Here is a 25,655-nt window from a genome sequence, read left to right on the forward strand (position 1 = left end):
AATTTTTGGCAATTCGGCGTTCTTTGCAGAAAGCAAAATTACCCAAATTCCGTGAGTGGAACGGAATTTACCACCCAAGCCTAGTGATTTGAGATGTCATCAGTGATGTCATCAGTGTTGTCACTGACCATGTCATGAGTGATGTAATATGTGACGTCATCAGCACTGCATTGCGGGGGCGTGAGTTATAGTTAGCTGAACTAACTATAACGGCTGAATTTCTCTGGTTTTGTATGAGTGAAATGTCCAACTAACTATAACGTCCCTGAAACCTGTGTTTTTTTCAGTGATTTTCTAAGGTTTTTTAAATGCTAATTTCCAACTATAACATCCCTGAAACCTGTAAGTGGATATATATATATATTTCCCCCAAAGGAAATTGGGGCCCAAGGGTGGTCGGCTTGTGTTTGAAAGGGCAGACCCCCTGACAATTTTACATCAATTATAAGTGTTTTTTTATTACAATCTTTTTTTAAGTTGTCCTCAGGGGTAGGGGCTGGCTGATGCCATGAGGGCCGATGCCCACAAATTTTCCCTGGTGACCTAGTGGTAATTCCTGCTCGTGGATCGCAGCGCAGCTGTCATGTGTTAGGTACCTTCAGGGATGAGTGCTCTGAAGATGATGCAATGTAAATAAAGTATGTTGGAATCAATTCATGTCTGTGCTGCACAAATGTTAAAATGACATTGGAGAAAGACCAAGGTGGAGGAGCGTTTTTGTTTGTTCTGGCTGTGAGTATCTATCTGATGATGACCCCGCCCTCAGAGAGTCAGAGGAGCAAGGTTTGGTGTTCACTCCTTAAAGTATGACACAGTGGGAGTATGAAAGAAGATCCTGTCCCTGCTCTCCCAGAGCAGCACCTGCTGAACCAGCAGCCACACAAGGCATTTGTGACGGTCACAGAGGTAAGCAGCCTAGATATCACAGGTCAAAGGTCATGTCTCACTTCTGTGTTCATTCTGTGCCAAGCAGGGGGTTGACCTAGCTGTTTAACAAGAAAACAATGTACATGAATTGGGAAACTATCCAATTGTGTAAATTAATCAGGGATTTACACATTTGAACTGCATAATGATATTACAATCACATATTTACAAGTGCACTGTACTCCACACATCTCTTTGGGTTTAGGTATAAGGATAGTAAATGGTTTCCCACAGCACCTCAGAGATGCTTCTTTATTTATTTGTGATTTTTATGAAGCAAATGTGCTTGCGGCAGTCTTACGCCTGCTGTGAGGCAGGCGTAAGATATTGACGCATTTGCGTCCTAGAAGTGGCGCAGTGGAATCTCATAGATTTTACTGCATCACTTCTACGAGGCTTACTGCGCCAGAACGCCCTGCCTGAATACATTATACCTGGTGCAGGTATAATAAGGCGCAGGGGTTTACAAAGCGACGCCTTTACCTAGATGTGTCACTTTGTAAATAAGACGCAACATGGCGCATTTTTTACGCCGCTGGTGCATCTCAAAAAGTGACGCACCGGTGGCGCAAAAGTGACGAAGGGCTTATAAAAAAGCCCCTATGCTTCTAATGTTGCCTGGTTCAGAAGCAGTCTAATGTTGTAAATGTGGATTTTTTTCCATTTTACTGACTTTTTTTTAAAATTCAAGCCAACATGAAATAAATGTATTAATCTTGTCGGATTTTATGTGCAGGGACATGTGCTTTAGATATGAATTTAGATATGAAGCGCCACCTAGTGGAGAATTATTGCACATCTTAATATTTTATAAAGTGAGGAGAATGTGCAGTTAAAAATCTCTCTTCCAGATCTTTGTTTAATATGCCTTCAAATGCTATCTTCGTCAAAAACAAAGTCAAATTTACCAAGATGAGCATTCAACTGGGAGGCTGGTATTACATATTCCAAAGTATCCAAAGATGTCTTTCTAAATGACATGACGTCCCCCAAAATAATAATTTCCCTGCTCAGGACAAGTCTTCATCTTTGGTGTGGGACATGCTAAAATAAGAGACTTTCCACTTGAGCGGAGCCCGTATGTTATCATGTTTGGTGGTCGGTCGACACTGGTGCTCTCTTGTGGATTCATGCAGTCTTACAGGTTCGATGCACCTGTATTGCATTACGCCTTACATCACCCCCTCCCCTTTTATCAAAATTCAGCCACTAGTTACTTCCCTCAATATGTGTTTGGTAACTATATTTTTAATGGGTGTGTCTCTAAGAAGGAAGATTCCACACAGAGTTGACCCTAAAGTTGTTATGGGCTTCTATTATGTGTTGTGGAGTGATTCAAATGGCCACCGGTTTGATGAGTCAACGCCTCATCCTTTCTAGGTCGATAGTAAGCACCACACACCTCTTTTATTCAAATCCAGAAAAACAGAGGTGAATGTGCATTTTCAAAAATATACCTTAAGTATGTCAGTATTACCTCTAAGCCTGGGCAAAGCACTACGCTACGCTACGCTCGCGTAGTTTGCGAAGTTTGCGCTACTTCGCACTACGCGAATTGCACGTAGCACAGTGCAAACATGCGTAGCGTAGCGTTGAGTAGTGCAGCAGTCATTTTTTGCTTGCTTGCGGTCCTCAACATCAAGTTGGTGACCGCGAGCAAGCAAAATGACATCCCGGTGAGACTTTTTCCTTGTTCGTGATCAGCAACATCAAGTTGCTGATCGCGAGCGTGAAAAATAAACATCCCGGCGAGATTCTCAACGCGAGGAGGTCAGGTTTCTCATTGCGAGTGGTCGCGTATGCTCGCGACCGCTCGTGATGAGAAACTACCAGTCCGCGTTGAGAAAGCTGCCGCTCGAGTAAAAATCTACTCGAGCGGCAGAAAACTACAGCTCGCACTGTGCAAGATGCCGTTTTCAATGATTGCAGTGCCGGATGCTTGTCTGCACTGTGCAATCATTGAAAACGGCATCTTGCACAGTGCGAACAGGGTACTACGCAGTTCGCGAATTGCTACGCGTAGCTCGCGTAGTGCGAAGTGCACTTTGCGTAGCTTCGCATAGTGCTACTTCGCGAACTACGCCCAGGGTTAATTTCCTCATTTGCTTTTGTTTGCGGTGCAGTAATGTCCGGAGTAATACGATTTTTTTGGTGTAGCCGACTTGTGAGAGAAACAGCCTCCTATGGCCAGAAGATACCCGATAATTTTACATTTCAACACAGGATCGAAGCGCCCAATAAACCCATGGAGATTGAGCTTATGATCCGAAACATTGTCATCTCTGCCTATGGACACGTTTTTGATTTTAATTTCAATAGCAAAACGAAACATTTTCAGATGTTTTTTTTTTTTTAACCCACAATGGTAGCGGATTGTGAAAATTGGAAACAGAGATTTGGGAGGAGACGTGCTGGTTACAGTGTTCAAGAAGAACACGTGAGCATTGGTAAAGCTTTAGACTGTTTTTAAACTGTCATGTATTAGTCTCTGTGCAGCTATAGCCCTTGCACAGCTGGGTTGGGTGAGTATTTATGGCGTCAAGCCATAATGGTTATTCTAGATTTTACTGTTCTTCAAAAAAAAGGCAGTAAGCAAACCTCGTAAAAATAATATGGTTGCTTTAATTACTTTAGGAAACACCTTAGAGATTGGGGTTGTCACACACCTATGTTATGTTATGTTATATGGTATTTATAAAGAGCGCGGCTACTCCCAGGAGTGTCCCGGTGCTGAAGCAAAGAGACCACATAACAGCTAACAGAGAGAAACACCCAATGCAGAAGGCAGGCCGGACCCTACCGTTGCAATAAGCAGGTCTTTAATTTCATCCTAAAGGTGAGGAGGTCCTGTACCTGTCTAAGAGAGAGGGGCGAGTGTTCCATGAGCGAGAGGCTACCACTTGAAAGGATCTTCCCTCAATCCGGGACATCAGGACTTTAGGTGTGGAGGTCAGAAGTTGAGCAGATGACCTCAAGGTGCGTTGGGGTGTATAATGTTGGAATCATTCCCTGAGGTAGGGGGCCCCTATCTTGTGAAAGGCTTTGAAAATGACAACAGGTCGCTGGTACAGCAAAGCCGCATGGCCCACTATTGATCCTCGTGCAAGTCTAGGTGTGAAAATGGTGACTTTGTAGCTTACTGGGTAGTGATGACTGGGCCCAAATCAGAAACATTCTGCTGTGACCTATGGGTAAGAGCACTTATGGCTTATTGTTGACTAAGCCATGAGCGAGCCTGACTGGCCCTTGCAATACAGAAGTAAGTCAAGAGTACCTGCTACAAGGACAATCACACACACTAAGCAAAATCTTTATGGATCGGGTCCATTTAGTATCGGAACGCTCAATGGAAGAAGAGGTCCAGCCGTGTATGCTGTGTTTTTGGTCAGATTTTGTCATTGGGTGATGGCGGTTGGTTCATAGTTGCCGATCCTCGTAGCTTTGTAGCGTTCCATAGGTGCCAGGATTGTGCATGTTTTATATAAGTGCCTAATTCAATGAGGTAGAACCTCCATGGCGTAAAAGCAGTGTCCATGCTTGAAATGGAATATTTCCAACGGAGCATTGGAAAGACCAGTAACCACTGGAATTATGGACTGCCCTGCACTTTGGCCACGCTCAGTCTTTTTACAGCTGATGTTCCCACTCTTATAACTTATTCATTAACGCAAGGAAAATACTTTTCATAATGATTTCAAATTTAATACGTGCAGTTACATGTACGAGACTGCCAACCAGGGCCCTTTCAAAAACATTTCCAATTCAGAAACATAAGCAAAGCTCTTGGAAAGGTTTAGACGAGCTCGTCATTCAAGTTTGTAAAGCAGGAGTTCAGGAATTAATCATAAAGATAGTACTGATAACACATAACAGAGATAGTGCTGCTAAAACATAATAGAGCCAGTGCTGCTAAAACATAATAGAGCCGGTGCTGCTAAAACATAATAGAGCATTGCTGCTAAAACATAATAGAGCTAGTGCTGCTGAATTGTGTGCATGGTCCTGGGGGTCTGTAGATGAGAGTACCTCTGAGGGTGGTCTTGGGGTCGGTGTGTATCTGAAAGCGAAGGAGCTCGGCGGTGGTGGTGAGGGTGTCGTCGGTGTTGGTAGTGATGCGGATGGTGTTTCTGTAGACAATGGCGATGCCACCTCCGGTTTGGTTGATGCGGTCCCTCCGGGTGATCTTATAGCCGTCCGGGATGGCTATGGCGATGTCGGGCGCTGAGGAGGCGTTCATCCAGGTTTCCGTGAGGAAGGCGACGTCCGGTGCTGTTGTGAAGGTCCCAGAGTTCGACGGCCTACTCGTGGACGGAGTGGGTGTTGAGCAGGATGCACTTGAGGTGGTTGTTGTTGGCGCCCCTTCTGGCGGTCGCGGTGCAGGTTCGGAGGTAGGTGAATTTGCAGGCTTGACAGGTGTAGGGTCTGTGGGTGCGCTTCGGGGTGGCTTGGTAGCAGTCGGGTGGTCGTCCGGTGTTGAGTGCATTGAGGGCGGCGAAGCCGTATCTCAGTCAGGAACCCCGGCTCTGGCGGGGACCAGGGGTTCTGTCGCAGGGCGCGGTCCAGGCGCGGACGGGCGCAGACAGGCTTGCCTGCGCGGCCTCCATATGAGGGGCTGTGGGAGGGAGGAGCAGCTGGGAGGCGGCAGCAGGCTGGCGAATGGGGCAGCGGGGGGCGGGGCCGCAGGAATGCAGAGGCGGGAAAAAGGATACAGAAAGCAAAAACGGGGGGCAGGCGGGCAAGGTTTAGAAAGGGCACAACAGTGGCAGAAAAATACAATCAAGGCAGCAGGTGAATAAAACAGCCGGTGAATAAAACAGAGAGGCAACAGTGACGGCGAAAGGGACAGCGGGGGGCGGGGCCGCAGGGACGCTGCGGCGGGAGAATGCGGGCGGGGGACAGGAACAAAGGGCACAAGTAAACCAAGTACAGCACGGAAGTCAAGCGGGGGGCAGGGGGCACAAAGGGGACAACAGTGAGCAGAAGAGGGCAACAGTAAATCAGGGTCAGCAAGACAAAATAAGATGGCAACAAGTCAGGGGGCAGGAACGGAGGGTAACTTACAGCAAGAGCAGTGGCAGCGGGACAGCGTCACAGGGAGGACCTACCTGGTGTACAGGGTAAAACATAACGCAACTACTGATGCTAAAACATAACAGAGCTAGTGCTGCTAAAACATAACAGAGCTAGTGCTGCTAAAACATAACAGAGCTAGTGCTGCTAAAACACAATAGAGCCAGTGCTGCTAAAACATAACACAGCTAGTGCAGTTAAAACATAACAAAGCTAGTGCTGCTAAAACATAATAGAACCAGTGCTGCTAAGACATAATAGAGCATTGCTGCTAAAACATAATAGAGCTAGTGCTGCTGAAACATAATAGAGATAGTGCTGCTAAAACATAACACAGCTAGTGCAGTTAAAACATAACAGACCTAGTGCTGTTAAAACATAACACAGCTAGTGCAGTTAAAACATAACAAAGCTAATGCTGCTGAAACATAATAGAGCTAGTGTTGCTGAAACATAATAGAGATAGTGGTGCTAAAACATAATACAGCTAGTGCTGCTAAAACATAATAGAGATAGTGCTGCTAAAACATAATAGAGCCAGTGCTGCTAAAACATAATAGAGCCAGTGCTCATAAAACATAATAGAGCTGATGCTGCTAAATCATAATAGAGCTAGTGCTGCGAAAACATAATAGAGCTGTTGCTACTAAAACATAATAAAGCCGGTGCTACTAAAACATAATAGAGCCAGTGCTGCTAAAACATAATTGAGCTAGTGCTGCTAAAACATAATAGAGCCAGTACTGATAAAACATAATAGAGCTAGTGCTGCTGAAACATAATAGAGATAATGCTCCTAAAACATAACACAGCTAGTGCAGTTAAAACATAACAGACCCAGTGCTGCTAAAACATAACACAGCTAGTGCAGTTAAAACATAACAAAGCTAGTGCTGCTGAAACATAATAGAGCTAGTGTTGCTAAAACATCATACAGCTAGTGCTGCTAAAACATAAAAGAGATAGTGCTGCTAAAACATAATAGAGCTAGTGATTCTAAAACATAGTAGAGCCAGTGCTGCTAAAACATAATAGAGCCAGTGCTGCTAAAACTTAATAGAGATAGTGCTGCTAAAACATAATACAGCTAGTACTGCTAAAATATAATAGAGCTAGTCCTACTAAAACACAATAGAGACAGTGCTGCTAAAACATAACAGAGCCAGTGCTGCTAAAATATATTAGAGATAGTGCTGCTAAAACAGAATAGAGCTAGTCCTGCTAAAACATATTAAAGCTAGTGCTGCTAAAACATAATAGAGCTGGTGCTGCTAAAACATAATAGAGTTGGTGCTGCTAAATCATAATACAGCTAGTGCTGGTACTGCTAAAAAATAACAAAGCTAGTGCTGCTAGAAACATAATAGAGCTAGTGCTTTAAAAACATAATAGAGCTGGTGCTGCTAAAACATAATAGAGCTAGTGCTTTTAAAAGATAATAGAGCTAGTGCTGATAAAACATAATAGAGCTAGTGCTGGTGCTGCTGAAACATAACACAACTAGTGCTGTTAAAACATTATAGAGCTACTGCTGCTAAAACATAATAGAGCTAGTGATGCTAACACATAATAGACCTAGTGCTGCTAAAACATAATAGAGCCAGAGCTGCTAAAACATAACACAACTACTGATGCTAAAACATAACAGAGCTAATGCTGCTAAAACCTAATAGAGCTAGTGCTGCTAAAACATAATAGAGCCAGAGCTGCTAAAACATTTTAGAGCTAGTGCTGCTGAAACATAATAGAGATAGTGCTGCTAAAACATAATATAGCCAGTGCTGCTAAAACATAATAGAGCCAGTGCTGCTAAAACATAATAGAGATAGTGCTGCTAAAACATAATAGAGTTAGTGCTGCTAAAACACAATAGAGACAGTGCTGCTAAAACAAAATACAGCTGGTGCTGCTAAAATATAATAGAGCTGGTGCTGCTAAAACAGAATAGAGCTAGTGCTGCTAAATTATAATAGAGCTATTGCTGGTGCTGCTGAAACATAACAGAACTATTGCTGCTAAAACATAATTGAGCTAGTGCTGCTAAAACATAATAGAGCTGGTGCTGCTAAAACATAATAGAGCTATTGCTGCTAAAACATAATAAAGCTAGTGCTGCTAAAACATAATACAGCTAGGGCTGCTAAAACATAATAGAGCTACTGCTGAGAAAACATAATAGAGCTAGTGCTGCTAAAACATAACATAACTAGTGCTGCTAAAAATATAATAGAGCTAATTCTGCTAAAACATATTAGATCTGGTGCTGCTAAAACATAATAGAGCCATGCTGATAAAACATAATAGAGCTGGTGCTGCTAAATCATAATACAGCTAGTGCTGCTGCTGTTAAAAAAGAACAAAGCTAGTGCTGCTAAAACATAATAGAGCTAGTGCTTTAAAAACATAATATAGCTGGTGCTGCTAAAACATAATAGAGTTAGTGCTTTTAAAACATAATAGAGCTAGTGCCGCTAAAACATAATAGAGCTATTGCTGGTGCTGCTGAAACATAACACAACTAGTGCTGCTATAACATAATAGAGCTAGTGATGATAAAACAAAATACAGCTGGTGCTGCTAAAATATAATAGAGCTGGTGCTGCTAAAACAGAATAGAGCTAGTGCTGCTAAATTATAATAGAGCTATTGCTGCTAAAACATAATAAAGCTAGTGCTGCTAAAACATAATAGAGCTATTGCTGGTGCTGCTGAAACATAACAGAACTATTGCTGCTAAAACATAATTGAGCTAGTGCTGCTAAAACATATTAAAGCTGGTGCTGCTAAAATATAATAGAGCTATTGCTGGTGCTGCTGAAACATAACAGAACTATTGCTGCTAAAACATAAAAGCGCTAGTGCTGCTATAACATAATAGAGCTGGTGCTGCTAAAACATAATAGAGCTATTGCTGCTAAAACATAATAAAGCTAGTGCTGCTAAAACATAATACAGCTAGGGCTGCTAAAACATAATAGAGCTACTGCTGCGAAAACATAATAGAGCTAGTGCTGCTAAAACATAACATAACTAGTGCTGCTAAAAATATAATAGAGCTAATTCTGCTAAAACATATTAGATCTGGTGCTGCTAAAACATAATAGAGCCATGCTGATAAAACATAATAGAGCTGGTGCTGCTAAATCATAATACAGCTAGTGCTGCTGCTGTTAAAAAAGAACAAAGCTAGTGCTGCTAAAACATAATAGAGCTAGTGCTTTAAAAACATAATAGAGCTGGTGCTGCTAAAACATAATAGAGTTAGTGCTTTTAAAACATAATAGAGCTAGTGCCGCTAAAACATAATAGAGCTATTGCTGGTGCTGCTGAAACATAACACAACTAGTGCTGCTATAACATAATAGAGCTAGTGATGATAAAACAAAATACAGCTGGTGCTGCTAAAATATAATAGAGCTGGTGCTGCTAAAACAGAATAGAGCTAGTGCTGCTAAATTATAATAGAGCTATTGCTGCTAAAACATAATAAAGCTAGTGCTGCTAAAACATAATAGAGCTATTGCTGGTGCTGCTGAAACATAACAGAACTATTGCTGCTAAAACATAATTGAGCTAGTGCTGCTAAAACATATTAAAGCTGGTGCTGCTAAAATATAATAGAGGTAGTGTTCCTAAAACATAATAGAGCTAGTGCTGCTAAATTATAATAGAGCTATTGCTGCTAAAACATAATAAAGCTAGTGCTGCTAAAACATAATACAGCTTGGGCTGCTAAAACATAATAGAGCTGGTGCTGCTAAAACATAATAGAGTTGGTGCTGCTAAAGCATAATAGAGCTGGTGCTGCTAAAACATAATAGAGCTGGCGCTGCTAAAACATAATAGAGCTAGTGCTGCGAAAACATAATAGAGCTAGTGCTGCTAAAACATAATACAGCTTGGGCTGCTAAAACATAATAGAGTTGGTGCTGCTAAAGCATAATAGAGCTGGTGCTGCTAAAACATAATAGAGCTAGTGCTGCGAAAACATAATAGAGCTAGTGCTGCTGCTGCTAAAACATAACACAACTAGTGCTTCTAAAACATAATAGAGCTAGTGCTGCTAAAACATAATAGAGCCAGTGCTGGTAAAACATAATAGAGCTGGTGCTGCTAAATCATAATACAGCTAGTGCTGCTAAAAAATAACAAAGCTAGTGCTTTTAAAACATAATAGAGCTGGTGCTGCTGAAACAATAGAGCTAGTGCTTTTAAAACATAATAGAGCTAGTGCTGGTGCTGCTGAAACATAACACAACTAGTGCTGTTAAAACATTATAGAGCTACTGCGGCTCAAACATAATAGAGCTGGTGCTGCTAAAACATAATAGATCTACTGCTGTTAAAACATAATATAGCTAGTGCTGCTAAAACACAGTGGAGCTAATGCTGCTAAAACATAGTAGAGCTAGAGGTGGTGCTGCTAAAACATAACACAACAAGTGCTGCTAAAACATTATAGAGCTAGTGCTGATGCTGCTAAAACATAACGCAACTAGTGCTGCTAAAACATTATAGAGCTATTGCTGCTAAAACATAATAGAGCTAGTGCTGCTAAAACGTAATAGAGCTAGTGCTGGTGATACTAAAGCATAACACAGCTAGTGCTGCTAAAACATAATAGAGCTAGTGCTGCGCACACATAATAGAGCTAGTGCTGCTAAAACATAACACAGCTAGTGCTGCTAAAACATTATAGAGCTGGTGCTGCTAAAACATGATAGAGTTGGTGCTGCTAAAACATAATAGAGCTGGTGCTGCTAAAACATAATAGAGCTGACGCTGCTAAAACATAATAGAGCTAGTGCTGCGAAAACATAATAGAGCTAGCGCTGCTGCTGCTAAAACATAACACAACTAGTGCTTCTAAAACATAATAGAGCTAGTGCTGCTAAAACATAATAGAGCCAGTGCTGGTAAAACATAATAGAGCTGGTGCTGCTAAATCATAATACAGCTAGTGCTGCTAAAAAATAACAAAGCTAGTGCTTTTAAAACATAATAGAGCTGGTGCTGCTGAAACAATAGAGCTAGTGCTTTTAAAACATAATAGAGCTAGTGCTGGTGCTGCTGAAACATAACACAACTAGTGCTGTTAAAACATTATAGAGCTACTGCGGCTAAAACATAATAGAGCTGGTGCTGCTAAAACATAATAGATCTACTGCTGTTAAAACATATTACAGCTAGTTCTGCTAAAACACAGTGGAGCTAATGCTGCTAAAACATATTAGAGCTAGAGGTGGTGCTGCTAAAACATAACACAACAAGTGCTGCTAAAACATTATAGAGCTAGTGCTGCTAAAACACAGTGAAACTAATGCTGCTAAAACATTATAGAGCTAGTGCTGATGCTGCTAAAACATAACGCAACTAGTGCTGCTAAAACATTATAGAGCTATTGCTGCTAAAACATAATAGAGCTAGTGCTGCTAAAACGTAAAAGAGCTAGTGCTGGTGATGCTAAAGCATAACACATCTAGTGCTGCTAAAACATAATAGAGCTAGTGCTGCGAACACATAATAGAGCCAGTGCTGCTAAAACATAACACAGCTAGTGCTGCTAAAACATTATAGAGCTGGTGCTGCTAAACACGATAGAGCTGGTGCTGATAAAAACATAATAGAGATTGTGCTGCTAAAACATGATAGAGCTGGTGCTGCAAAAACATAATCGAGCTAGTGCAGCTACAACATAATAGACCTAGTGCTCCTAAAACATAATAGAGCTATTGCTGCTAAAACAGAATAGAGCTATTGCTGTTAAAACATAGTAGAGCTAGAGGTGGTGCTGCTAAAACATAACACAACAAGTGCTGCTAAAACATTATCAAGCTAGTGCTGCTAAAACATAATAGATCTGGTGCTGCTAAAACATAATAGAGCTAGTGCTGCTAATTCATAATAGAGCTAGTGCTGGTGCTGCTAAAACATAACACAACTAGTGCTGCTAAAACATAATAGAGCTAGTGCTGCTGAAACATAATAGAGTTAGTGCTGTTGCTACTAAAACATAACACAGCTAAAACATAATAGAGCTGGTGCTGCTAAAACATAATAGAGCTACTGCTGCGAAAACATAATAGAGCTAGTGCTGCTAAAACATAACATAACTAGTGCTGCTAAAAATATAATAGGGCTAGTTCTGCTAAAACATAATAGATCTGGTGCTGCTAAAACATAATAGAGCCATGCTGATAAAACATAATAGAGCTGGTGCTACTAAATCATAATAAAGCTAGTGCTGCTAAAACATAATACAGCTAGGGCTGCTAAAACATAATAGAGATGGTGCTGCTAAAACATAATAGAGTTGGTGCTGCTAAAATATAATAGAGATGGTGCTGCTAAAACATAATAGAGCTGGCGCTGCTAAAACATAATAGAGCTACTGCTGCGAAAACATAATAGAGCTAGTGCTGCTGCTGCTAAAACATAACATAACTAGTGCTGCTAAAAATATAATAGAGCTAATTCTGCTAAAACATATTAGATCTGGTGCTGCTAAAACATAATAGAGCCATGCTGATAAAACATAATAGAGCTGGTGCTGCTAAATCATAATACAGCTAGTGCTGCTGCTGTTAAAAAATAACAAAGCTAGTGCTGCTAAAACATAATAGAGCTAGTGCTTTAAAAACATAATAGAGCTGGTGCTGCTAAAACATAATAGAGCTAGTGCTTTTAAAACATAATAGAGCTAGTGCCGCTAAAACATAATAGAGCTATTGCTGGTGCTGCTGAAACATAACACAACTAGTGCTGCTATAACATAATAGAGCTAGTGATGATAAAACAAAATACAGCTGGTGCTGCTAAAATATAATAGAGCTGGTGCTGCTAAAACATAATAGAGCTAGTGCTGCTAAATTATAATAGAGCTATTGCTGCTAAAACATAATAAAGCTAGTGCTGCTAAAACATAATAGAGCTATTGCTGGTGCTGCTGAAACATAACACAACTATTGCTGCTAAAACATAATTGAGCTAGTGCTGCTAAAACATATTAAAGCTGGTGCTGCTAAAATATAATAGAGGTAGTGTTGCTAAAACATAATAGAGCTAGTGCTGCTAAATTATAATAGAGCTATTGCTGCTAAAACATAATAAAGCTAGTGCTGCTAAAACATAATAGAGCTATTGCTGGTGCTGCTGAAACATAACACAACTATTGCTGCTAAAACATAATTGAGCTAGTGCTGCTAAAACATATTAAAGCTGGTGCTGCTAAAATATAATAGAGGTAGTGTTGCTAAAACATAATAGAGCTAGTGCTGCTAAATTATAATAGAGCTATTGCTGCTAAAACATAATAAAGCTAGTGCTGCTAAAACATAATAGAGCTATTGCTGGTGCTGCTGAAACATAACACAACTATTGCTGCTAAAACATAATTGAGCTAGTGCTGCTAAAACATATTAAAGCTGGTGCTGCTAAAATATAATAGAGGTAGTGTTGCTAAAACATAATAGAGCTAGTGCTGCTAAATTATAATAGAGCTATTGCTGCTAAAACATAATAAAGCTAGTGCTGCTAAAACATAATACAGCTTGGGCTGCTAAAACATAATAGAGCTGGTGCTGCTAATTCATAATAGAGCTAGTGCTGGTGCTGCTAAAACATAACACAGCTAGTGCTGCTAAAACATTATAGAGCTGGTGCTGCTAAAATATAATAGAGCTGGTGCTGCTAAAACATAATAGAGATTGTGCTGCTAAAACATGATAGAGCTGGTGCTGCAAAAACATAACACAGCTAGTGCTGCTAAAACATAATCGAGCTAGTGCTGCTACAACATAATAGACCTAGTGCTCCTAAAACATAACAAAGCTAGTGCTGCTAAAACATAATAGAGCTAGTGCTGCTAAAACATAATAGAGCTAGTGCTGCAAAACATTATAGAGCTAGTGCTGCTATAACATAATAGAGCTAGTGCTGCTAAAACATAATAGAGCTGGTGCTGCTAAAACATAATAGAGCTCCTTCTGCTAAAACTGAATAACGCTGGTGCTGCTAAAACAAAATAGAGCTGGTGCAGCTAAAACATAATACAGCTAGTGCTGCTAAAACATAATAGAGCTAGTGCTGCTAAAACATATTACAGCTAGTGCTGCTAAAACAGAATAACGCTGGTGCTGCTAAAACATAATAGAGCTAGTGCTGCTAAAACAGAATGACGCTGGTGCTGCTAAAACATAATAGAGCTACGGCTGCTAAAACAGAATAACGCTGGTGCTGCTAAAACATAATAGAGCTAGTGCTTTTAAAACAGAATACAGCTAGTGCTGCTGAAGCATAATAGAACTAGTGCTGCTAAAACAAAATAGAGCTAATGCTGCTGAAACATAACACAGCTAGTGCTGCCAAACACATATCAGAGCTAGTGCTTCTAAAACATAGCATAGCTAGTGCTGCTAAAACATATTTGATCTAATGCTGCTGAAAAATAACAGAGCTAGTGCTGCTAAAACATAATAGAAGGAATGCTGCTAAAACATAACACAGCTAGTGCTGTTAAAACATAACAGAGTTAGTGCTTTTAAAACATAACAAAGCTGCTAAAACTGCTGATTGTGGTGCATAGGATCAATGCCCAGGCATTTTTCAAGTGTGTTCTGGCTGAGCCTCAAACTCGAAGGTTTTCTGGTCAGGTTATGCTTTTGCATAAAAGCTGATCTGTGAATTTCTGGTGTCATCTTCTGCAGCTGTCACATTGATATCCAAAGAAAGTGTTTTCTGACATATTTCAAATCATATCAAAACAGGATTTGTAAAGCGCGGCTAATCACTCGGGAGGGTGTCCAGGGCTGCTTCAGTGTACGGTTAAATCAGGACTATCTACTCACACAGCCCCTTGACAAATGAACTTCCCTTGAGTTTAGCTTGCCATTAACAATTGCTTAAGGTGCATGACAACTCCTCATTTGTTGATCTAAGGGAAATCCATTTTTCAGTGGAAGATTGTATTGCCTTACAATTCAAGGGTGACAGTGTTGTTTGACTTTCTAGCCATCAGTCGTGCGCCCTTGGTTCGACATTAGATGCAGTCTAGTAGCGCATACGCATTGTTTACATGTCTTCTACCTCTGCATCTGGAGGTAGCACTTAAGGGGGTTCCATTCCCGCGTCCCACATATTGTCAAGCTGTGGTGGGTGCTTCAGTTGTTTAATTCCACTCAACATTGCAGCACTTTCCTGTGGTTGTTTCTGAATGTAGTGTGGGATGAGCAGTGTCAAGCAGCCCGCTACTTCCTCCTAACCAAGCACATCGGCTGAGAGTAGTAAAGTAGAAGGAATATACTTTTTAGATCGAGCCTACTAGAGAGCGCATGCGCCGGCTGTTGTGAGTTATATTGAGATTTACCGAGAATATGGAGGAAAAAGAAAATAGAAAAAGCAAGCATTTCAAAGCAAGAAATGAAGAATATATTTGTGATAACAGGATCGTAATGTGGGGCAGCTGACATTACTGGAAAGATATGTTGTGTTGTGTTCTAATTAACATAGCCCAAAAACTGCAAGTCTTTTTAGTAAACTTTTTATGAAATATATTGACACTGTTTTCGAGTGCGGCACAAGCTCATTACATGCTCCAGGCTTTCTCCTGAAGGTAGCTGATTATCAGACCATTTTCATTAAACTATTTTAGGTTTTGTGATGCATTGGGAAGTCTGATTAGTTCATTAAGTACTCCATGGCACCCTATACTTTGAAAAGAGCGCCTTAAGGCTCCGTCTAGGCACTGCACATGTTAAACCCTGGGTGATAACGACTATTAAACACAATGCAAAATTAGAGAAAGCATGTTGAAACTACAAATATGACAAATTCATCCCTCATTTACTTGCACATTTCAAAAAGAAGCTGAAAAACTGATCAAGTAACGTGCTTCATATCACTCCCGCTGTACTTCACACCAACTAGTTGACCGATGACTGAGAAGAGCCAAAGAATCTGAAGTCCTGCAACATCACTGTCTAAAGCAACTGACGGGATGCAGGTAGCCCACCTCCGTTAAATGTACTCCACACCAAGTAGCATACTGATGAGTAAGAAGAGCCAAAGTACCTTACCACTACAAATGTGTCTGTACTTACCATCTTAGCAAAAAAAGCTATACCTCAAAAAACTTGTCCATTTACATTCTTCTTCGACTAGAATCTGCCTTTGACAGAGTCCCATGTGGCCGCCTTCTTGCCAAAACTTACAGAATGGGGCATTCCAGAAAAATTGTTAAATGCCATTATTGCACTGTACAGAGAGACATGGGCACAGATCAAAGCTGGGAATGGCAGTAGGGTCACATTGAAAATCCAAACAAATAATGGCTAGAAACAAGGGTGTGTTTTAGCCCTCTGTTTGTTCAATATATACCTGGCTGACTTGGACAGCTTCCTATTACAAGAGGAGAGTTTTCCACCAAAATTGGCAAGAGAGAAAATAGTGTGCTTGCAATGCGCTGACAGCATCGCCATTGTGAGTTAAACACCTATAGGGCTCCAAAATTCAATAAATGCATTAATAGAATACATCGAGCAGCAAACCCCAGAAATGAATTTGAGTAAGAAAAAAGTAGTCTGTCTTGTAGCCTCTAAGTTTAAGTCACACACGTGGGCCATTAATGGAAAGCGAGTTGAGGTGGTATGCTCATATAAGTAAATGGACATACACATGGAACCACACCTGACCTTTAAGTACCATCTTGCTTCACGGTAGGCGAAAGCACACTCATTACCATTTCTATTCAAACAGTTGCAAAAGAAACTCAGTTGCCCTTTACATGAACAATTGTTAACAATCAAGCAGCCCAACTGGTTCCCACAGCAGACTATGGCCTGGGACTCCAGCATGGAAAAGAAGTGGCCGCTCTGAATTTTCTGCAAACGAGTGCCTACAAGACCATCTTTAGTCTGCCAAAATCCTCTTCATCAGTGCAGATTCGACTGGAATCCAGCTCAAAAATTCAGGAATTAGCAAAGGAAAAACATGGTGGTGGTACCGGTATTGATGTTATTGGTGGTGGTGGTATTGGGGGTGGTGGTGGTAATGGTGGTGGTGGTGTTGGTATTGATGGCGGGGGAAATGGTGCTGGTGGTATTGGTGGTATTGGTGGTGGTGATAATATTAGTGATAGTGGTGGTGGCATTGCTGGTGGCATTATTGTGGTGGTATTGGTGGTGCTTGTATTGGTGATGGTATTAGTGGTGGTGGTGGTGGTATTGGTGGTGATGGTGGTGGTATTGGTGGTGGTGGAAGTGGTATTGGTGGTGGTGGTATTGCTATTGATGGTATTGGTGGTGGTGGTATTGGTGGCATTGGTCATCTTTGTGGTGGCAGTATTGGTGGTGGTGGTATTGGTATTGGTGGTGGTGGTGGTATTGGTGGTGGTTGTGGTGGTATTGGTGGTGGTGGTATTGGTGTTGGTGGTATTGGTGGTGGTGTTATTGGTGGTGGTGGTGGTATTGGTGGTGGTGGTAGTATTGGTAATGATATTGTTGGTGGTGGTATTGGTGGTGGTGGTATTGGTGGTGGAGGTATAGTTGTGGGTGGTGGTGGTATTAATGGTGGTAGTGATACTGGTGGTAGTGGTGTTGGTGGTATTGGTAATGGTGGTGGTATCGGTATTGGTGGTGTGGGTACCGGTGGTGGTATTTGTGGCATTGGTGGTTTTTGTGGTGGCAGTTTTGGTGGTGGCGCTATTGGTGGTGGCGATGGTATTGGTGGTTGTGGTGGTGGTATTGGTATTGGTGGTGGTGGTATTGGTGGTGGTGTTGGTGGTGAGGTATTGGTGTTGGTGGTATTGGTGGTGGTATTAGTGGTGGTATTGGTGGTGGTGGTTGTTGTGGTGGTATTGGTGATGGTATTGGTGGTATTGGTGGTGGTGGTATTGGTGGTGGTGATGGTAGTATTAATGGCATTGGTGGTGGTGATATTGGTGGTGGTTGTGGTATTGGTGGTGGTGGTATTGGTGGTGGTGATGTTGGTGGTATTATAATGGTGGTGGTATCGGTATTGGTGGTATTGGTGATGGTGATGTATTGGTGGTGGTGATATTGGTGGTCTTTGTGGTGGTGGTATTATTGGTATTGGTGATGGTGGTATTGGTGGTTGTGGTATTGGTGGTGGTGGTAGTATTGGTAGGGATATTGGTGGTGGTAGTATTGGTGGAGGTGGTATTGGTGGAGGTATTGGTGGTGGATGTATTGGTATTGGTGGTGGTGGTATTTGTGGTGGTGGTTTTGGTAATGGTGGTGGTATCGATATTGGTGATATCTGTGGTATTGGTGGTGGTGGTGGTGGTGGTATTGGTGGTGGTATTGGTGGTGGTGGTATTGGTGGTGGGGATGTTGGTGGTATTATAATGGTGGTGGTATCGGTATTGGTGGTATTGGTGATGGTGATGTATTGGTGGTGGTGATATTGGTGGTCTTTGTGGTGGTAGTATTGGTGGTGGTGGTATTGGTATTGTTGGTGGTATTGGTGGTGGTGGTACTGGTATTGGTGGTGGTGATGGTAGTAGTATTGGTGGTGGTGGTATTGCTGGTGGTGTTATTGGTGTTGGTGATATTGGTGGTGGTATTTGGTATTTGTGGTGGTGGTATTTGTGATGGTATCAGTGGTATTGGTGGTGGTGGTAATGGTGGTATGATTGGTGGTGGTGGTATTATTGGTATTGGTGATGGTGGTATTGGAGGTTGTGGTATTGGTGGTGGTGGTAGTATTGGTAGGGGTATTGGTGGTGGTAGTATTGGTGGAGGTGGTATTGGTGGTGGTATTGGTGGTGGATGTATTGGTATTGATGGTGGTGGTATTTGTGATGGTATCTATATTGGTGATATCGGTGGTATTGGTGGTGGTGGTGGTATTGGTGGTGGTATTGATGGTTGTGGTATAGGTGGTGGTGGTATTGGTGTTGTTGGTGTTATTGGTGGTGGTATTAGTGGTGGTATTGGTGGTGGTGGTATTGGTGATGGTATCGGTGGTATTGGTGGTGGTGGTATTTGTAGTATTGGTGGGGGTGGTATTGCTGTTATTGGTGGTGGTGGTATTAATGGTATTGGTAGTGGTGGTAATGGTGATGGGGACACTGGTGGTGGTGGTATTGGTGGTGGTGGTAGTGGTGGCAATGGTGGTCTTTGTGGTGGTATTGGTGTTGGTGGTGGTATTGGTGGTGGTGTTATTGGTGGTGGTGGTGGTATTGGTGGTGTTGGCAGTATTGGTAGTGATATTGTTGGTGGTGGTATTGGTGGTGGTGGTATTGGTAGTGTTGGTATTGGTGGCATTGGTGGTCTTTGTGGTGGCAGTATTGGTGGTGGCGGTATTGGTGGTGGTATTGGTGGTTGTGGTGGTGGTGGTGGTGGTGGTATTGGTATTGGTGGTGGTGTTGGTGGTGTTGGTATTGGTGGTGGTTAGGCCTGGGCGGTAAATTCCGTTCCGCTCGCGGAATTTGCGGAATTCGCGTAATTTCGCGTTCCGCGGAGAACGCGAAATTACTCAAAAGTCTGCTTTCCGCGATTTCGCGAAATTTTTGCTTGTTCGCGTTCTCAAAATGCGTGTTCGCGAGATATTTCTCCCCGAGCACGCAAACAGCAATTGTGAACAGGAAAAAAGCATCGCGAACAAGCAATTCCGCATGTTCGCGGAATTTCGGCATGTTCGCGGAGATTTTTTACCATTTCGCGGAGATTTGCGTAACGCAATTTCGCAAATTCCGCCCACCCCTAGTGGTGGTGGTATTGGTGGTGGTATTGATGTTATTGGTGGTGGTGGTATTAATGGTATTGGTTGGTGGTGCTATTGGTGGTGGTGGTTGTATTGGTGGTGGTGGTGGTATTGGTGTTGGTTGTGTTGGTGGTATTTGTAATGGTGGTGGTATAGGTATTGGTGATGGTATTGGTGCTGGTGATATTGGTTGTCTGTGTGGTGGTAGTATTGGTTTTGGTGGTATTGGTGGTGGTGTTGGTATTGGTTGTGGTGGTATTGGTATTGGTGGTGGTGGTGATGATATTGGTTTTGGTGGTTGTGGTATTGGTGGTGATATTTGTGGTGGTATTAGTGGTGGTGGTGGTATTGGTGGTGGTGGTATTGGTGATGTTATCAGTGGTATTGGTGGTGGTGGTATTGGTGGTGGTGGTATTGATGTTATTGGTGGTGGTGGTATTGGTGGTGGTGGTGGTAATGGTGGTAGTGGTGTTGGTATTGGTGGTGGGGGAAATGGTGATGGTGGTATTGGTGGTATTGGTGGTGGTATTGGGGGTGGTGGTGATAGTATTGTTTGTATAGGAGGTGGTGATGATATTGGTGGTGGTGATATTGGTGGTGGCATTGCTGATTTCATTATTGTGGTGGTATTGGTGGTGCTTGTGTTGGTGATGGTATTTGTGGTGGTGGTGGTGGTATTGGTGGTGGTGGTGGTGATATTGGTGGTGGTGGAAGTGGTATTGGTGGTGGTGGTATTGGTATTGATGGTATTGGTGGTGGTGGTATTGGTATTGGTGGTGATGGTATTGGTGGTATGTGTGGTGGTATTGGCAGTGGTGGTGATTTTGGTGGTGGTATTGGTGGTTGTGGTATTAGTGGTGGTGGTGGTATTGGTGGATGGGGTACTGGTGGTATTGGTGGTGGTGGTGGTATTGGTGTTGGTCTTAGTGGTGGTGGTATTTGTGATGGTCTCAGTGGTATTGGTGCTGGTGGTGGTATTGGTGATGGTATCAGTGGTATTGGTGGTGTTATTGGTGGTGGTGGTATTGATGTTATTGGTGGTGGTGGTGGTAATGGTGGTGGTGGTGTTGGTATTGGTGGTGGGGGAAATGGTGATGGTGGTATTGGTGGTATTGGTGATGGTATTGGGGGTGGTGGTGATAGTGTTGTTTGTATAGGTGGTGGTGATGATTTTGGTGGTGGTGATATTGGTGGTGGCATTGCTGGTTTCATTATTGTGGTGGTATTGGTGGTGCTTGTACTGGTGATGGTATTAGTGGTGGTGGTCGTGGTATTGGTGGTGGTGATATTGGTGGTGGTGGAAGTGGTATTGGTGGTGGTGGTATTGGTATTGATGGTACTGGTGGTGGTGGTATTGGTATTTGTGGTGATGGTATTGGTGGTATGTGTGGTGGTATTGGCAGTGGTGGTGATTTTGGTGGTGGTATTGGGGTTGTGGTATTAGTGGTGGTGGTGGTATTGGTGGACGGGGTACTGGTGGTATTGGTGGTGGTGGTGGTATTGGTGTTGGTCTTAGTGGTGGTGGTATTTGTGATGGTATCAGTGGTATTGGTGGTGGTGGTATTAGTGGTGGTATTGGTGGTGGTATTGGTGGTGGTGGTATTATTGGTATTGGGGATGGTGGTATTGGTGGTAGTATTGGTAGTGGTATTGGTGGTGGTAGTATTGGTGGAGGTGGTATTGGTGGTGGTGGTATTAGTGGTGGATGTATTGGTATTGGTGGTAATGATATTTGTGGTGGTGGTTTTGGTAATGGTGGTGGTAACGGTATTGGTGGTATCGGTGGCATTGGTATTGGTGGTGATGGTATTGGTGGTAGTATTGGTGTTGTTGGTGTTATTGGTGGTGGTATTGGTGGTGGTGGTATTTGTGGTGGTATTGTGGGTGGTGGTGGTGGTATTGGTGATGGTATTGGTGGTATTGGTGGTGGTGGCATTGGTGGTGCTGGTATTGATGTTATTGGTGGTGGTGGTATTAATGGTATTGGTGGTGGAGGTATTGGTGGTGGGGCACTGGTGGTGGTGGTATTGGTGGTGGTGGTATTGGTGTTGTTGGTGTTATTGGTGGTGGTATTAGTGGTGGTATTGGTGGTGGTATTAGTGGTGGTGGTATTTGTAGTATTGGTGGGGGTGGTATTGATGTTATTGGTGGTGGTGGTATCAATGGTATTGGTGGTGGTGGTATTGGTGATGGGGACACTGGTGGTGGTGGTATTGGTGGTTGGTGGTAGTGGTGGCAATGGTTGTCTTTGTGGTGGTATTGGTGTTGGTGGTGGTATTGGTGGTGGTGGTGGTGGTATTGGTGGTGGTGGCATTGGTGGTTGTGTTATTGGTGGCATTGGTGGTCTTTGTGGTGGCAGTATTGGTGGTGGCGGTACTGGTGGTGGTAGTGGTATTGGTGGTTGTGGTGGTGATGGTGGTGGTGGTATTGGTATTGGTGGTGGTGTTGGTGGTGTTGGTATTGGTGGTGGTGGTATTGGTGATGGGGACACTGGTGGTGGTGGTATTGGTGGTGGTGGTAGTGGTGGCAATGGTGGTCTTTGTGGTGGTATTGGTGGTGTTGGTAGTATTGGTAGTGATATTATTGGTGGTGGTATTGGTGGTGGTGGTATTGGTAGTGTTGGTATTGGTGGCATTGGTGGTCTTTGTGGTGGCGGTATTGGTGGTGGCGGTATTGGTGGTGGTGGTGGTATTGGTGTTTGTGGTGGTGATGGTGGTGGTGGTATTGGTATTGGTGGTGGTGTTGGTGGTGTTGGTATTGGTGGTGGTGGTATTGGTGGTGGTATTGATGTTATTGGTTGTGGTGGTATTAATGGTATTGGTGGTGGTGCTATTGGTGGTGGTGGTTGTATTGGTGGTGGTGGTATTGGTGGTGGTTGTGTTGGTGGTATTTGTAATGGTGGTGGTATAGGTATTGGTGATGGTATTGGTGCTGGTGATATTGGTTGTCTGTGTGGTGGTAGTATTGGTGGTGGTGGTGGTATTGGTGGTGGTTTTGGTATTGATTGTGGTGGCATTGGTATTGGTGGTGGTGATATTTGTGGTGGTATTGGTGGTGTGGTGGTATTGGTGGTGGTGGTATTGGTGATGGTATCAGTGGTATTGGTGGTGGTGGGATTGATGTTATTGGTGGTGGTGGTATTGGTGGTGGTGGTGGTAATGGTGGTGGTGGTGTTGGTATTGGTGGTGGGGGAAATGGTGATGGTGGTATTGGTGGTATTGGGGGTGGTGGTGATAGTATTGTTTGTATAGGTGGTGGTGATGATATTGGTGGTGGTGATATTGGTGGTGGCATTGCTGGTTTCATTATTGTGGTGGTATTGGTGGTGCTTGTATTGGTGATGGTATTAGTGGTGGTGGTGGTGGTATTGGTGGTGGTGGTGGTGATATTGGTGGTGGTGGAAGTGGTATTGGTGGTGGTGGTATTGGTATTGATGGTATTGGTGGTGGTGGTATTGGTATTGGTGATGATGGTATTGGTGGTATGCGTGGTGGTATTGGCAGTGGTGGTGATTTTGGTGGTGGTATTGGTGGTTGTGGTATTAGTGGTGGTGGTGGTATTGGTGGATGAGGTACTGGTGGTATTGGTGGTGGTGGTGGTATTGGTGTTGGTCTTAGTGGTGGTGGTATTTGTGATGGTATCAGTGGTATTGGTGGTGGTAGTATTGGTGGAGGTGGTATTGGTGGTGGTGGTATTAGTGGTGGATGTATTGGTATTGGTGGTAATGATATTTGTGGTGGTGGTTTTGGTAATGGTGGTGGTAACGGTATTGGTGGTATCGGTGGTATTGGTGGTGATGGTATTGGTGGTAGTATTGGTGTTGTTGGTGTTATTGGTCGTGGTATTAGTGGTGGTATTGGTGGTGGTGGTATTTGTGGTGGTATTGTGGGTGGTGGTGGTATTGGTGGTGGTGGTATTGGTGATGGTATTGGTGGTGGTGGTGCTGGTATTGATGTTATTGGGGTGGTGGTATTAATGGTATTGGTGGTTGAGGTATTGGTGGTGGGGCACTGGTGGTGGTGGTATGGGTGGTGGTGGTATTGGTGTTGTTAGTGTTATTGGTGGTGGTATTAGTGGTGGTATTGGTGGTGGTGGTGGTATTGGTGGTGATGGTATTGGTGATGGTATCGGTGGTATTGGTGGTGGTGGTATTTGTAGTATTGTTGGGGGTGGTATTGATGTTATTGGCGGTGGTGGTATTAATGGTATTGGTGGTGGTGGTGGTATTGGTGATGGGGACACTGGTGGTGGTGATATTGGTGGTGGTGGTAGTGGTGGCAATGGTGGTCTTTGTGGTGGTATTGGTGGTGGTATTGGTGGTGGTGGTATTGGTGGTGGTGGCATTGGTGGTGGTGTTATTGGTGGTGGTGGTGGTATTGGTGGTGTTGGTAGTATTGGTAGTGATATTGTTGGTAGTGGTATTGGTGGTGGTGGTATTGGTAGTGTTGGTATTGGTGGTTGTGGTGGTGATGGTGGTGGTGGTATTGGTATTGGTGGTGGTGTTGGTGGTGTTGGTATTGGTGGTGGTGGTATTGGTGGTGGTATTGATGTTATTGGTGGTGGTGGTATTCATGGTATTGGTGGTGGTGCTATTGGTGGTGGTGGTGGTATTGGTGGTGGTTGTGTTGGTGGTATTTGTAATGGTGGTGGTATAGGTATTGGTGATGGTATTGGTGCTGGTGATATTGGTTGTCTGTGTGGTGGTAGTAATGGTGGTGGTGGTATTGGTGGTGGTTTTGGTATTGGTTGTGGTGGTATTGTTATTGGTGGTGGTGGTGGTGATATTGGTTTTGGTGGTTGTGGTATTGGTGGTGATATTTGTGGTGGTATTGGTGGTGGCGGTGGTATTGGTGGTGGTGGTATTGGTGATGGTATCAGTGGTATTGGTGGTGGTGGTATTGGTGGTGGTGGTATTGATGTTATTGGTGGTGGTGGTATTGGTGGTGGTGGTAATGGTGGTGGTGGTGTTGGTATTGGTGGTGGGGGAAATGGTGATGGTGGTAATGGTGGTATTTGTGGTGGTATTGGGGTGGTGGTGATAGTATTGTTTGTATAGGTGGTGGTGATGATATTGGTGGTGGTGATATTGGTGGTGGCATTGCTGGTTTCATTATTGTGGTGGTATTGGTGGTGCTTGTATTGGTGATGGTATTAGTGGTGGTGGTGGTGGTATTGGTGGTGGTGGTGGTGATATTGGTGGTGGTGGAAGTGGCATTGGTGGTGGTGGTATTGGTATTAGTGGTGGTGGTATTAGTATTGGTGGTGATGGTTTTGGTGGTATGTGTGGTGGTATTGGCAGTGGTGGTGATTTTGGTGGTGGTATTGGTGGTTGTGGTATTAGTGGTGGTGGTGGTATTGGTGGATGGGGTACTGGTGGTATTGGTGGTGGTGGTGGTATTGGTGTTGGTCTTAGTGGTGGTGGTATTTGTGATGGTATCAGTGGTATTGGTGGTGGTGGTATTAGTGGTGGTATTGGTGGTGGTATTGGTGGTGGTGGTATTATTGGTATTGGGGATGGTGGTATTGGTGGTTGTGGTATTGGTGGTGGTGGTAGTATTGGTAGTCGTATTGGTGGTGGTAGTATTGGTGGAGGTGGTATTGGTGGTGGTGGTCTTAGTGGTGGATGTATTGGTATTGGTGATAATGATATTTGTGGTGGTGGTTTTGGTAATGGTGGTGGTAACGGTATTGGTGGTATCGGTGGTATTGGTATTGGTGGTGATGTTATTAGTGGTAGTTTTGGTGTTGTTGGTGTTATTGGTGGTGGTATTAGTGGTGGTATTGGTGGTGGTATTTGTGGTGGTATTGTGGGTGGTGGTGGTATTGGTGGTGGTGGTATTGGTGATGGTATTGGTGGTTTTGGTGGTGGTGGTATTGGTGGTGCTGGTATTGATGTTATTGGTGGTGGTATTAATGGTATTGGTGGTGGAGGTATT

The 25,655-nt window shown here is 43.2% G+C and overlaps 1 protein-coding gene across 1 annotated transcript in view; it reads left to right on the plus strand.

The window, feature by feature from the left end:
• The first annotated feature begins 794 nt into the window (after window positions 1-794).
• LOC146829907 (CD5 antigen-like) overlaps window positions 795-25,655 on the plus strand; it is a 459,716-nt gene continuing 434,855 nt past the window's right edge. Inside the window, exon 1 of the mRNA XM_085604183.1 lies at window positions 795-906. The gene's annotated coding sequence lies outside the window, so the exon portion shown is untranslated. The remainder of the gene's footprint in view (window positions 907-25,655) is intronic.

The sequence above is a fragment of the Triturus cristatus genome, chromosome 5_1 (assembly GCF_964204655.1).
Source record: "Triturus cristatus chromosome 5_1, aTriCri1.1, whole genome shotgun sequence".
In the NCBI taxonomy this organism is placed as follows: Eukaryota; Metazoa; Chordata; class Amphibia; order Caudata; family Salamandridae; genus Triturus; species Triturus cristatus.